The sequence below is a fragment of the Lithobates pipiens genome, unplaced genomic scaffold (genome assembly GCF_037356315.1).
Source record: "Lithobates pipiens isolate NorthernLeopardFrog02 unplaced genomic scaffold, aLitPip1_a1.2 Scaffold_13, whole genome shotgun sequence".
Lineage (NCBI taxonomy): Eukaryota > Metazoa > Chordata > Amphibia > Anura > Ranidae > Lithobates > Lithobates pipiens.
Window position 1 is genome coordinate 385,573,785 of NW_027507718.1, and position 13,102 is coordinate 385,586,886.

Consider the following 13,102-nt stretch of genomic DNA (forward strand, 5'->3'; position numbering starts at 1 on the left):
TGTCCCATTAGTATTGGTGACGTCAGCCTTCTGGCTAACTTCCATAGATGATAGCATGATTTCCCTTCCTCTCTCACTGCATGTCCCATTGCTGCGGACGGGGTCGGCCATCTCATCAAAATATGTGTATGGGGGGTCTAATGGTGCCAACACGGCATGTGATGTAGCTTGCAATTCCTTATATGTACTTGAACTTTCTGTTGGAATGTTGTCAGTGATACGTTTTTTGCTATTTCCTTCCGGGGAATCCTTATTGCTTCTATTTCTTTTAAATTTGCCCCGAGGTTTCTGCATAGATTTAGCTCCTTCATTGGAGTTGGGCATGGCTTTAAATTTAGTGGTATTTCTTGTAGCGGGATGCACTTTCCCACTAGTATTATTATGAGCTGGTATATTCGTATTCCATTTGTATGCCCGACCTTCTGAGAAGGCAAACTTGTCCCTCCAATATTTGGCCTCCTTCTTGCCCAAAATGCTCTTATTGTGGGAAGATAAATCAGCACGGAGTTTAGTCCGGGATTCCACAAATAGAGCATGAGAGGCAAACGGTTGTAAGGCCTTTTCTAGGATACAAATCTCCTTGTCTAGGAGTGCAATTTGCCTGGTATACTCTTTGGTGAGGATAACCATCATTTGCTGTGAGCAAGCATTCAAGTTTGCCTCCCATTCAGTTTTACATTCACTGCTAATTGAATCTACATTGGGAAAGATTTGGACCCGAAGGCCCAAAGGGTTAATTTTCTCCTTGTTGTATCTATCGAAAGATTTTATGTGCCAGAACAGTGCTGATTTTTTCTCAAGTAATTTCATCAATTTAAAAGTGAGAGTGGTAATCTCCGTGTCAGCTCGATCGTTCTTCTCAAACTCAGTTTCATACCCTAACATCAAAGTGTCCCATTCATGACCTTGAAACATATTCATATTCACTGTGGACATATTGTGTACATAAACAGAATATATATATATACACCTCAATCACATCAAAATACTACTAAGTCAAGCTCATGTTTAAACCCTTGAGTGTTCAATTGCGGGGGAGGGAAGATCAGGGAAAGAAAAAGGAGGATGAAAGAAGAGTGAATAAGAGAGAAAGAGAAATGGAGAAAAGAGAAGAAAAACGAGAGAAGAAAAAGGGTGTTTAACCACCTAGTTTGAATAGTATTGGAAAGAACACACTGCTGACAAGAGCAAAAAGGGTGCTGCTCACCCCTATAAATCAGAAAATCAAAACGAATTCCCCCACCAACGGGATTTTTAGGCAGCAATAAACAATAAGCATAGCATACTATATAAAAAAGATTACTTTATTGTGTGGTAAAAACATGAGCTTCACCCAGGTATTTAAAATAAAAAGATATAACTAGAACCAAGCTTGTACATACAAAAATTACAATGACAATTGGGCATACACTAAGCAGACCTAACTATAAATATACTGTATAAGATTAGTAACAGCAAAAATAAATTTATAGTTCTAACGCGTTTCAACCACTAGGGTCTTCTTCAGAGATAGTCTGTTGATAGAGAGACAAGATACAACTTAATAAATCTATCGAATAGGATTAGTATTAAACATATTCCAGATTTGTTAGAGTAATTACCCAGTATGGTATTGCCGAGAGGTTCATACAAATTATAGTGCTTAATGGTGGAGTTTACCCAGGTTCACGCTTAGGCGTCCTTCACAAGTTACAAAAGATATATGGTCCATGCATCTCGCCACAGAATCCAGCAGTGGGGTGAGGGTCGGAAGCCCAGAGGCGCGGCTCACGAGCGGTCACACGACAAAACCCTATGCCCCACAAAAATTGTAGGGAATAGGTGCAAGCGTAGGCAGCCTGCCTGTATGGTAAGTCACGCCTGTGATGAAAATCCCAACATAATCGCAATTAGACATATATATTTTTATATTTGTTTTTTATATTCTATATTATATATATATAGACCCACATATGGGGTATGGAGATATCTTATATAAGTTTTGTGTGCATATAAAGGGAATATCCCCAGATATCTATATTCACATAAAAAAAAAAAAAAAAAAAAAAAAAAAAAAGGGGAAGGAGGGGGGGGAAAAAAGGGAAGGGAATGGGGGGAAAGAAAAACAAAACTCAAAAACCAAACACGTATTAAAAAGAAGAAACAGAAACAACAAACGTGGTTGGGAATCAAAAGAAAACAAACGTGAGAAGACCTGTGGTAGGAATAGTGTGTGGGATGACAACCCGATATTGGGTAACTGAAGTGAATGAGTGAGTGAATGATGTGCAGGTGAAGTGAATAATGAGGTGAAAAGGTGTGGGTGTGGGTGTTATGAAAAGAATTAAAGGGATAACATGTTAAGAAATCAGAGTGACAATGGAAAGAGTGCATGGGGGTGCTAGTGACGGATAGAGGTAAAGATGAAAATGCATAAAAATGCTGATGTTGAACTAGTGAGAGGTGACAAAAAAAAAAAAAAAAAAAAAAAAAAAAAAACATTCAGATGTGATAAACCATGTTTATACTGAGAGTGATAACAGTTACCTGGATAGCTGGGCTGAACAAAAGATTCCCAAAATGGAAAAGGGGAGACAGCAGCTGGGAAACTATCCCGGGAAGAGTGCCAGATACGGTCAATAACTCCTAGTCCATAGGGGCACCCCCATCTAAGAATGAATAGAATGATAAGGGGAGCTAGCTGTTAGAAAAGCTAGTTTTTCAGAAGTTTATTTAAGTAAAATGGGGGCATGTCAGCCAGGTTAGCAAATAGTCAAACTTACCAACCAGGGATTCAAAGATACGAGAGTCCTTGTTTGTGTACAGGAGCTGATGTTTGCTGCCAAGTATACTGTGTTATATAGAGCCCCGGGATTGCATCACAGGCATGGCCGCCCACCCATTGGCTGGTACCGCCTATTATTGCTTGGCCGCCTAAACAGGTCGACCTCGTGTGAACGCCCCGGCGTCCCGGAAGGTCGTAAAGCGACCCCGAAACGACGTCACTTCCGACGCAAATGCACGACGTGATTGCGTCACGTCCGTCCGTACGAGGGGACAGACGAACGTGAGGCACGTCCGGAAGTGTTCAGGGACGCCGCCGACAAGGAAATACGTGTCTCCAATGGCTGGGCGGGACCAGCCCGCACCAGTCATATAGGGAGACATCTGTGGAGAGAGCCCTGCATGTGCACAGACAGGGGTCCCTCCTACCCTTGTCGGGGAGTCGCGCGAAAAAGGCGAACAGCCCCCCACACACCACCTCCTCCACATAAAAGCGGAAGGGCATTGGAAACAATGTGCGGGGGGACCATAAAAGTGGGGGACAAGCGTAAACCCGGGTCAGGTCAATGTGGGGATATGTCGCTACTATCCAATACCTCCCCTGGCCCCCAGAACAGGGATGGGGTGAAGGTGTGTGGGTAGAGAGCAGGGAGGGGAGAAAAAAAAAAAAAAAAAAAAAAAGCGGGGGGGGGGGGAGAGGGACAGGCGACCGATCCCAACACACCATTAGCTAAAAGAAGCCATTTGCTTAACCAAAGATAATAATAAAATAACATCTTTTTCAGATTATTACATATACACATATAGTATGCATGTCCCGACGTGCAAACGCACGTCTTTATTCAAGGACAGACCGAGTAAATATATAGCTAAGAGAATATATACAAACAGCAAAAATAAAGTGATAACATAATTATACAGTGAATCACAGGAGAATATGATGTTCAGCTGCGAACACTATACCATGGTACCCTGTTTAGTTGTAATCATAATAATTAGAGATTATCAATAATTTATGAGAGGGGCATGGTCAGGGGGTGTTCCTAGACACTTACTAAAGAGTTAGAGAGGAGAAAAAGAGGAAACATAAAGGAGAACGGGCTCACAAAGAAAAGGGGCAGGTACACCCGGTTTCTACTGTGTCCTCCCTGAGGAGAACCCCTTTAGGAAGGGAGCGAAAGAGACCGATTCATTCAGGCCTGGGAAAGAGGTGGCATCCAATTTATGTATCCACCTCTGTTCCCGTTGTAATAGGGTCTTATTCCAGTCGCCCCCCCGAGCAGGTATGTGTATACGGTCCAGGGCAGTAAATGTAAACTTAGGCATTCTATAGTTGTGTATTTGCACAACGTGACGTCCAATCGGCAGGTAATAGTTGCCAATTTCCATGCTGTACACATGTTTAGACATTCGGCGATGGAATTCCTGTTTTGTTTTGCCTACGTAGTACGCCCCACACTCGCATTCTAAAAAGTAAACCACACCCCGTGTCTGACAATTCACGAAGTGTGTAGGTCGAAAGTTGGCACCGTTTGGTAGACGGAAGGTTTTATCACGTCTAATATGTTTACAACATGAGCAGTGATTGCAAGGGAAGGAGCCGAAAACTGAGCAGTGTTTGGACCTTTTGTTCTCATTCCTATATTCGCTCTGCACCAGTTTATCGTATAGTGAAGAGGCCCTTTTGAAAGAGATAAGGGGGCGTGCTGGAACCAGACAGCCGATCTTAGGATCGTCTTTTAAGATCGACCAATATTTTTGGATAATACCCAAAATGATATTGTGTTGTTTACTGAAGCGCATAGTGATCCTCAGTGGGTCCGCTGTAGGGTCATTGCGTTCCTTTTTAGAGAACAAGAGGTCCCTGCGTGGTAACACTGCAACTTTGTTGTAGGCCCTGCGAAGGCAGGAGCGACTATATCCTCGCGCAAGGAATCTAGTCTGAAGTTTCTGTGCCTCTTCTTTAAAGAGACTGTCATTAGAACAGTTTCTGCGGAGGCGGAGATATTGGCCGTAGGGTATAGACCGTTTTAGGGCCACAGGGTGGAAGCTATCTGCGTGCAATACCGTGTTGCCGGCAGTGCTTTTTCGGTATAGAGAGGTGAAAATGGAATTATCTGGGGTGCGTCCTATAGTGACATCTAAGAACGTAATGCTCTGAGTGTCATATATCACAGTAAACTTGAGGTTATATGTGTTTATATTCATGCAAGACATAAATTCCAACAGGGCAGCCTCCGATCCCTCCCAGACGACGAGGACGTCATCGATATACCGCCGCCACATAGCAATGTGGCGCGTGTATTCGAGGAGGCCCTCGTCATCCAGGAGGGACTTTTCCCACTCCCCCAGGTACAGGTTGGCGTAGGCCGGGGCACAACAAGTGCCCATGGCCACGCCCTGCACCTGGAGGTAGTGGGAGTCATAAAATAGGAAGAAGTTGTGATGTAAGATGTAATCAAGTCCGTCCACTATAAATTCGTTGACTTCGAATTTATATCTCCCACTTAGTTGGAGTAGATTTTGTATAGCCTTGATCCCCTTTTCATGTGGGATCGAGCTATACAGTGCCTCCACATCAATTGCCACTAAGATGGAGTTAGCAGTTAAGGTGTGGTTCTCAATGGTTTGTAGTAGATGCGTTGTATCCTTCACATATGAGGGCATACTCAAAACAAATGGCTGTAGAAATGAATCAATAACTTTACTGAGATTTTCAGTTATTCCCCCTTTCCCTGAAACGATCGGCCGGCCAGGAGGTCTTGTTTGGCATTTATGGATCTTTGGTAAACTGTAAAAGGTGGCAGCCTTAGGGTATTTAATTCCAATAAAGGCATGTTGGTCCTTTGTAATGCCACCCTGAGCCAAGGCTGCATCTATTAACTTGTAGAATTTGTTGTAAAATTCGCGCGACTCCCCGACAAGGGTAGGAGGGACCCCTGTCTGTGCACATGCAGGGCTCAAGATCTGGTCCAGATACAGTTTAAGATTTAAATTTACCTGCTTGGGCATGTGCCTTAGTGCAATATCTTTTGATATTTAAGTGGGAACCGGAGGTCATGTTAAGTAGAAATATTTGTACCGTTGATTAGTTGTTGGAGAAAGGAAGAGCTCAGCAATTAGGTGATGGCAGGAAAGACTATCCTGAATAGATGAGTTTGCAGGGATCACCTGAAGCATACAGACAGGGAAATAGCCATATAGATTGGTGTAGGGAATTCGAGAGGATGGGATAGTCCATGGGAAAATCCCAGAGGACAGCATGGGATGAAGTGTTGAGGGAGCTAGCGAACAGGCGTTCTTGGAAGCAGAGAACAGGGTGGTTTATTTGATACTATATGATAAGGTTAATGATGTAGCTAGAGGCAGAGTTGTGGGAAGCTTTTTATGCCCTTAGTATTTTGAATTTGATTTGTTGGGAGAACGGAAGCCAAGGAGAGATTGGCAGAGATCGGGTGGCTGACACCTCTACTAGTAAATGGTTGGTAAGGGGGATACAACTGGCAGTAGCGAATCAGATAGACTGAAGGGGGAATGGTCTGTTTAGAGGCAGGCCACAGAGTAAGGAGTTGCAATAGTCGAGAGATATCACGGGAGTGAAGTGGAAGTTTGGTGGTGTCATTGGTAAAAATGGGGCATTCTTTGGAATTCTTATTGTGGGGAAGGTAGCGAGATTTAGACAGTAAATAGTTGTGGGGCTGACAAAAGGGTACATAAAGAATTACAGCTTGCACCGGGCATGAGGGAAGGGAACAATATAACGCAGGTTAGCTTACCATTCCCTCTCTTTGCTCTGAATTGCACAGGGTACTTCCAATTTTGCTGATATCAACTCTCAAGAGAAGCCTAAACCACTAGGCTCTATCGTTAACTTGTGCAGCAAATCCACGTCAATAAAGCTCCCTTATGAATGTAATCCATTACTTTATAAAGCATTAGAGCAGCATCACTATGAAGAATGACTATATAAAACCGACTCTGGTGGGACTCGAACCCACAACCTTTGAATTACTACACCAACTAGAAGTCCAATGCGCTATCCATTGCGCCACAGAGCCCTCTCTGAAGACTTTATTAGAGGAACTTGCCTGAGGAACTATTCAAGTCGTAACAAATAAACACAATTGAATAATGGTCACTGCTAAATAATAGGGATGAGCTCAAGATCTGGTCCAGATACAGTTTAAGATTTAAATTTACCTGCTTGGGCATGTGCCTTAGTGCAATATCTTTTGATATTTAAGTGGGAACCGGAGGTCATGTTAAGTAGAAATATTTGTACCGTTGATTAGTTGTTGGAGAAAGGAAGAGCTCAGCAATTAGGTGATGGCAGGAAAGACTATCCTGAATAGATGAGTTTGCAGGGATCACCTGAAGCATACAGACAGGGAAATAGCCATATAGATTGGTATAGGGAATTTGAGAGGATGGGATAGTCCATGGGAAAATCCCAGAGGACAGCATGGGATGAAGTGTTGAGGGAGCTAGCGAACAGGAGTTCTTGGAAGCAGAGAACAGGGTGGTTTATTTGATACTATATGATAAGGTTAATGATGTAGCTAGAGGCAGAGTTGTGGGAAGCTTTTTATGCCCTTAGTATTTTGAATTTGATTTGTTGGGAGAACGGAAGCCAAGGAGAGATTGGCAGAGATCGGGTGGCTGACACCTCTACTAGTAAATGGTTGGTAAGGGGGATACAACTGGCAGTAGCGAATCAGATAGACTGAAGGGCGAATGGTCTGTTTAGAGGCAGGCCATAGAGTAAGGAGTTGCAATAGTCGAGAGATATCACGGGAGTGAAGTGGAAGTTTGGTGGTGTCATTGGTAAAAATGGGGCATTCTTTGGAATTCTTATTGTGGGGAAGGTAGCGAGATTTAGACAGTAAATAGTTGTGGGGCTGACAAAAGGGTACATAAAGAATTACAGCTTGCACCGGGCATGAGGGAAGGGAACAATATAACGCAGGTTAGCTTACCATTCCCTCTCTTTGCTCTGAATTGCACAGGGTACTTCCAATTTTGCTGATATCAACTCTCAAGAGAAGCCTAAACCACTAGGCTCTATCGTTAACTTGTGCAGCAAATCCACGTCAATAAAGCTCCCTTATGAATGTAATCCATTACTTTATAAAGCATTAGAGCAGCATCACTATGAAGAATGACTATATAAAACCGACTCTGGTGGGACTCGAACCCACAACCTTTGAATTACTACACCAACTAGAAGTCCAATGGGCTATCCATTGCGCCACAGAGCCCTCTCTGAAGACTTTGTTAGAGGAACTTGCCTGAGGAACTATTCAAGTCGTAACAAATAAACACAATTGAATAATGGTCACTGCTAAATAATAGGGATGAGCTCAAGATCTGGTCCAGATACAGTTTAAGATTTAAATTTACCTGCTTGGGCATGTGCCTTAGTGCAATATCTTTTGATATTTAAGTGGGAACCGGAGGTCATGTTAAGTAGAAATATTTGTACCGTTGATTAGTTGTTGGAGAAAGGAAGAGCTCAGCAATTAGGTGATGGCAGGAAAGACTATCCTGAATAGATGAGTTTGCAGGGATCACCTGAAGCATACAGACAGGGAAATAGCCATATAGATTGGTGTAGGGATTTTGAGAGGATGGGATAGTCCATGGGAAAATCCCAGAGGACAGCATGGGATGAAGTGTTGAGGGAGCTAGCGAACAGGAGTTCTTGGAAGCAGAGAGCAGGGTGGTTTATTTGATACTATATGATAAGGTTAATGATGTAGCTAGAGGCAGAGTTGTGGGAAGCTTTTTATGCCCTTAGTATTTTGAATTTGATTTGTTGGGAGAACGGAAGCCAAGGAGAGATTGGCAGAGATCGGGTGGCTGACACCTCTACTAGTAAATGGTTGGTAAGGGGGATACCACTGGCAGTAGCGAATCAGATAGACTGAAGGGCGAATGGTCTGTTTAGAGGCAGGCCATAGAGTAAGGAGTTGCAATAGTCGAGAGATATCACGGGAGTGAAGTGGAAGTTTGGTGGTGTCATTGGTAAAAATGGGGCATTCTTTGGAATTCTTATTGTGGGGAAGGTAGCGAGATTTAGACAGTAAATAGTTGTGGGGCTGACAAAAGGGTACATAAAGAATTACAGCTTGCACCGGGCATGAGGGAAGGGAACAATATAACGCAGGTTAGCTTACCATTCCCTCTCTTTGCTCTGAATTGCACAGGGTACTTCCAATTTTGCTGATATCAACTCTCAAGAGAAGCCTAAACCACTAGGCTCTATCGTTAACTTGTGCAGCAAATCCACGTCAATAAAGCTCCCTTATGAATGTAATCCATTACTTTATAAAGCATTAGAGCAGCATCACTATGAAGAATGACTATATAAAACCGACTCTGGTGGGACTCGAACCCACAACCTTTGAATTACTACACCAACTAGAAGTCCAATGGGCTATCCATTGCGCCACAGAGCCCTCTCTGAAGACTTTGTTAGAGGAACTTGCCTGAGGAACTATTCAAGTCGTAACAAATAAACACAATTGAATAATGGTCACTGCTAAATAATAGGGATGAGCTCAAGATCTGGTCCAGATACAGTTTAAGATTTAAATTTACCTGCTTGGGCATGTGCCTTAGTGCAATATCTTTTGATATTTAAGTGGGAACCGGAGGTCATGTTAAGTAGAAATATTTGTACCGTTGATTAGTTGTTGGAGAAAGGAAGAGCTCAGCAATTAGGTGATGGCAGGAAAGACTATCCTGAATAGATGAGTTTGCAGGGATCACCTGAAGCATACAGACAGGGAAATAGCCATATAGATTGGTGTAGGGATTTTGAGAGGATGGGATAGTCCATGGGAAAATCCCAGAGGACAGCATGGGATGAAGTGTTGAGGGAGCTAGCGAACAGGAGTTCTTGGAAGCAGAGAGCAGGGTGGTTTATTTGATACTATATGATAAGGTTAATGATGTAGCTAGAGGCAGAGTTGTGGGAAGCTTTTTATGCCCTTAGTATTTTGAATTTGATTTGTTGGGAGAACGGAAGCCAAGGAGAGATTGGCAGAGATCGGGTGGCTGACACCTCTACTAGTAAATGGTTGGTAAGGGGGATACCACTGGCAGTAGCGAATCAGATAGACTGAAGGGCGAATGGTCTGTTTAGAGGCAGGCCATAGAGTAAGGAGTTGCAATAGTCGAGAGATATCACGGGAGTGAAGTGGAAGTTTGGTGGTGTCATTGGTAAAAATGGGGCATTCTTTGGAATTCTTATTGTGGGGAAGGTAGCGAGATTTAGACAGTAAATAGTTGTGGGGCTGACAAAAGGGTACATAAAGAATTACAGCTTGCACCGGGCATGAGGGAAGGGAACAATATAACGCAGGTTAGCTTACCATTCCCTCTCTTTGCTCTGAATTGCACAGGGTACTTCCAATTTTGCTGATATCAACTCTCAAGAGAAGCCTAAACCACTAGGCTCTATCGTTAACTTGTGCAGCAAATCCACGTCAATAAAGCTCCCTTATGAATGTAATCCATTACTTTATAAAGCATTAGAGCAGCATCACTATGAAGAATGACTATATAAAACCGACTCTGGTGGGACTCGAACCCACAACCTTTGAATTACTACACCAACTAGAAGTCCAATGGGCTATCCATTGCGCCACAGAGCCCTCTCTGAAGACTTTGTTAGAGGAACTTGCCTGAGGAACTATTCAAGTCGTAACAAATAAACACAATTGAATAATGGTCACTGCTAAATAATAGGGATGAGCTCAAGATCTGGTCCAGATACAGTTTAAGATTTAAATTTACCTGCTTGGGCATGTGCCTTAGTGCAATATCTTTTGATATTTAAGTGGGAACCGGAGGTCATGTTAAGTAGAAATATTTGTACCGTTGATTAGTTGTTGGAGAAAGGAAGAGCTCAGCAATTAGGTGATGGCAGGAAAGACTATCCTGAATAGATGAGTTTGCAGGGATCACCTGAAGCATACAGACAGGGAAATAGCCATATAGATTGGTGTAGGGAATTTGAGAGGATGGGATAGTCCATGGGAAAATCCCAGAGGACAGCATGGGATGAAGTGTTGAGGGAGCTAGCGAACAGGAGTTCTTGGAAGCAGAGAACAGGGTGGTTTATTTGATACTATATGATAAGGTTAATGATGTAGCTAGAGGCAGAGTTGTGGGAAGCTTTTTATGCCCTTAGTATTTTGAATTTGATTTGTTGGGAGAACGGAAGCCAAGGAGAGATTGGCAGAGATCGGGTGGCTGACACCTCTACTAGTAAATGGTTGGTAAGGGGGATACCACTGGCAGTAGCGAATCAGATAGACTGAAGGGCGAATGGTCTGTTTAGAGGCAGGCCATAGAGTAAGGAGTTGCAATAGTCGAGAGATATCACGGGAGTGAAGTGGAAGTTTGGTGGTGTCATTGGTAAAAATGGGGCATTCTTTGGAATTCTTATTGTGGGGAAGGTAGCGAGATTTAGACAGTAAATAGTTGTGGGGCTGACAAAAGGCTACATAAAGAATTACAGCTTGCACCGGGCATGAGGGAAGGGAACAATATAACGCAGGTTAGCTTACCATTCCCTCTCTTTGCTCTGAATTGCACAGGGTACTTCCAATTTTGCTGATATCAACTCTCAAGAGAAGCCTAAACCACTAGGCTCTATCGTTAACTTGTGCAGCAAATCCACGTCAATAAAGCTCCCTTATGAATGTAATCCATTACTTTATAAAGCATTAGAGCAGCATCACTATGAAGAATGACTATATAAAACCAACTCTGGTGGGACTCGAAACCACAACCTTTGAATTACTACACCAACTAGAAGTCCAATGCGCTATCCATTGCGCCACAGAGCCCTCTCTGAAGACTTTGTTAGAGGAACTTGCCTGAGGAACTATTCAAGTCGTAACAAATAAACACAATTGAATAATGGTCACTGCTAAATAATAGGGATGAGCTCAAGATCTGGTCCAGATACAGTTTAAGATTTAAATTTACCTGCTTGGGCATGTGCCTTAGTGCAATATCTTTTGATATTTAAGTGGGAACCGGAGGTCATGTTAAGTAGAAATATTTGTACCGTTGATTAGTTGTTGGAGAAAGGAAGAGCTCAGCAATTAGGTGATGGCAGGAAAGACTATCCTGAATAGATGAGTTTGCAGGGATCACCTGAAGCATACAGACAGGGAAATAGCCATATAGATTGGTATAGGGAATTTGAGAGGATGGGATAGTCCATGGGAAAATCCCAGAGGACAGCATGGGATGAAGTGTTGGGGGAGCTAGCGAACAGGAGTTCTTGGAAGCAGAGAACAGGGTGGTTTATTTGATACTATATGATAAGGTTAATGATGTAGCAAGAGGCAGAGTTGTGGGAAGCTTTTTATGCCCTTAGTATTTTGAATTTGATTTGTTGGGAGAACGGAAGCCAAGGAGAGATTGGCAGAGATCGGGTGGCTGACACCTCTACTAGTAAATGGTTGGTAAGGGGGATACAACTGGCAGTAGCGAATCAGATAGACTGAAGGGGGAATGGTCTGTTTAGAGGCAGGCCATAGAGTAAGGAGTTGCAATAGTCGAGAGATATCACGGGAGTGAAGTGGAAGTTTGGTGGTGTCATTGGTAAAAATGGGGCATTCTTTGGAATTCTTATTGTGGGGAAGGTAGCGAGATTTAGACAGTAAATAGTTGTGGTGCTGACAAAAGGGTACATAAAGAATTACAGCTTGCACCGGGCATGAGGGAAGGGAACAATATAACGCAGGTTAGCTTACCATTCCCTCTCTTTGCTCTGAATTGCACAGGGTACTTCCAATTTTGCTGATATCAACTCTCAAGAGAAGCCTAAACCACTAGGCTCTATCGTTAACTTGTGCAGCAAATCCACGTCAATAAAGCTCCCTTATGAATGTAATCCATTACATTATAAAGCATTAGAGCAGCATCACTATGAAGAATGACTATATAAAACCGACTCTGGTGGGACTCGAACCCACAACCTTTGAATTACTACACCAACTAGAAGTCCAATGCGCTATCCATTGCGCCACAGAGCCCTCTCTGAAGACTTTGTTAGAGGAACTTGCCTGAGGAACTTGCCTGAGGAACTATTCAAGTCGTAACAAATAAACACAATTGAATAATGGTCACTGCTAAATAATAGGGATGAGCTCAAGATCTGGTCCAGATACAGTTTAAGATTTAAATTTATCTGCTTGGGCATGTGCCTTAGTGCAATATCTTTTGATATTTAAGTGGGAACCGGAGGTCATGTTAAGTAGAAATATTTGTACCGTTGATTAGTTGTTGGAGAAAGGAAGAGCTCAGCAATTAGGTG

At 42.9% G+C, this 13,102-nt stretch overlaps 1 long non-coding RNA gene and 5 other non-coding genes across 6 annotated transcripts; all 6 read right to left on the bottom strand.

Moving 5' to 3' along the window:
• Nucleotides 1–1,283: 1,283 nt before the first annotated feature.
• LOC143976134 (uncharacterized) lies at nt 1,284–3,022 on the bottom strand. Its single transcript, XR_013272529.1, has 3 exons — nt 2,527–3,022; nt 1,602–1,860; nt 1,284–1,514 (listed from the first exon to the last, which is right to left on the bottom strand). It is a non-coding gene; the product is annotated as an uncharacterized LOC143976134 (long non-coding RNA).
• Nucleotides 3,023–6,736: 3,714 nt separating this feature from the next.
• On the bottom strand, nt 6,737–6,821 carry TRNAR-UCU (transfer RNA arginine (anticodon UCU)). The gene is given in 2 exon segments: nt 6,737–6,772; nt 6,785–6,821. It is a non-coding gene; the product is annotated as a tRNA-Arg (tRNA).
• A 1,115-nt stretch (nt 6,822–7,936) lies between these two features.
• Nucleotides 7,937–8,021, bottom strand: TRNAR-UCU (transfer RNA arginine (anticodon UCU)). The gene is given in 2 exon segments: nt 7,937–7,972; nt 7,985–8,021. It is a non-coding gene; the product is annotated as a tRNA-Arg (tRNA).
• Nucleotides 8,022–9,136: 1,115 nt separating this feature from the next.
• Nucleotides 9,137–9,221, bottom strand: TRNAR-UCU (transfer RNA arginine (anticodon UCU)). The gene is given in 2 exon segments: nt 9,137–9,172; nt 9,185–9,221. It is a non-coding gene; the product is annotated as a tRNA-Arg (tRNA).
• Nucleotides 9,222–10,336: 1,115 nt separating this feature from the next.
• On the bottom strand, nt 10,337–10,421 carry TRNAR-UCU (transfer RNA arginine (anticodon UCU)). The gene is given in 2 exon segments: nt 10,337–10,372; nt 10,385–10,421. It is a non-coding gene; the product is annotated as a tRNA-Arg (tRNA).
• Nucleotides 10,422–12,736: 2,315 nt separating this feature from the next.
• Nucleotides 12,737–12,821, bottom strand: TRNAR-UCU (transfer RNA arginine (anticodon UCU)). The gene is given in 2 exon segments: nt 12,737–12,772; nt 12,785–12,821. It is a non-coding gene; the product is annotated as a tRNA-Arg (tRNA).
• Between the last annotated feature and the right edge of the window lie 281 nt (nt 12,822–13,102).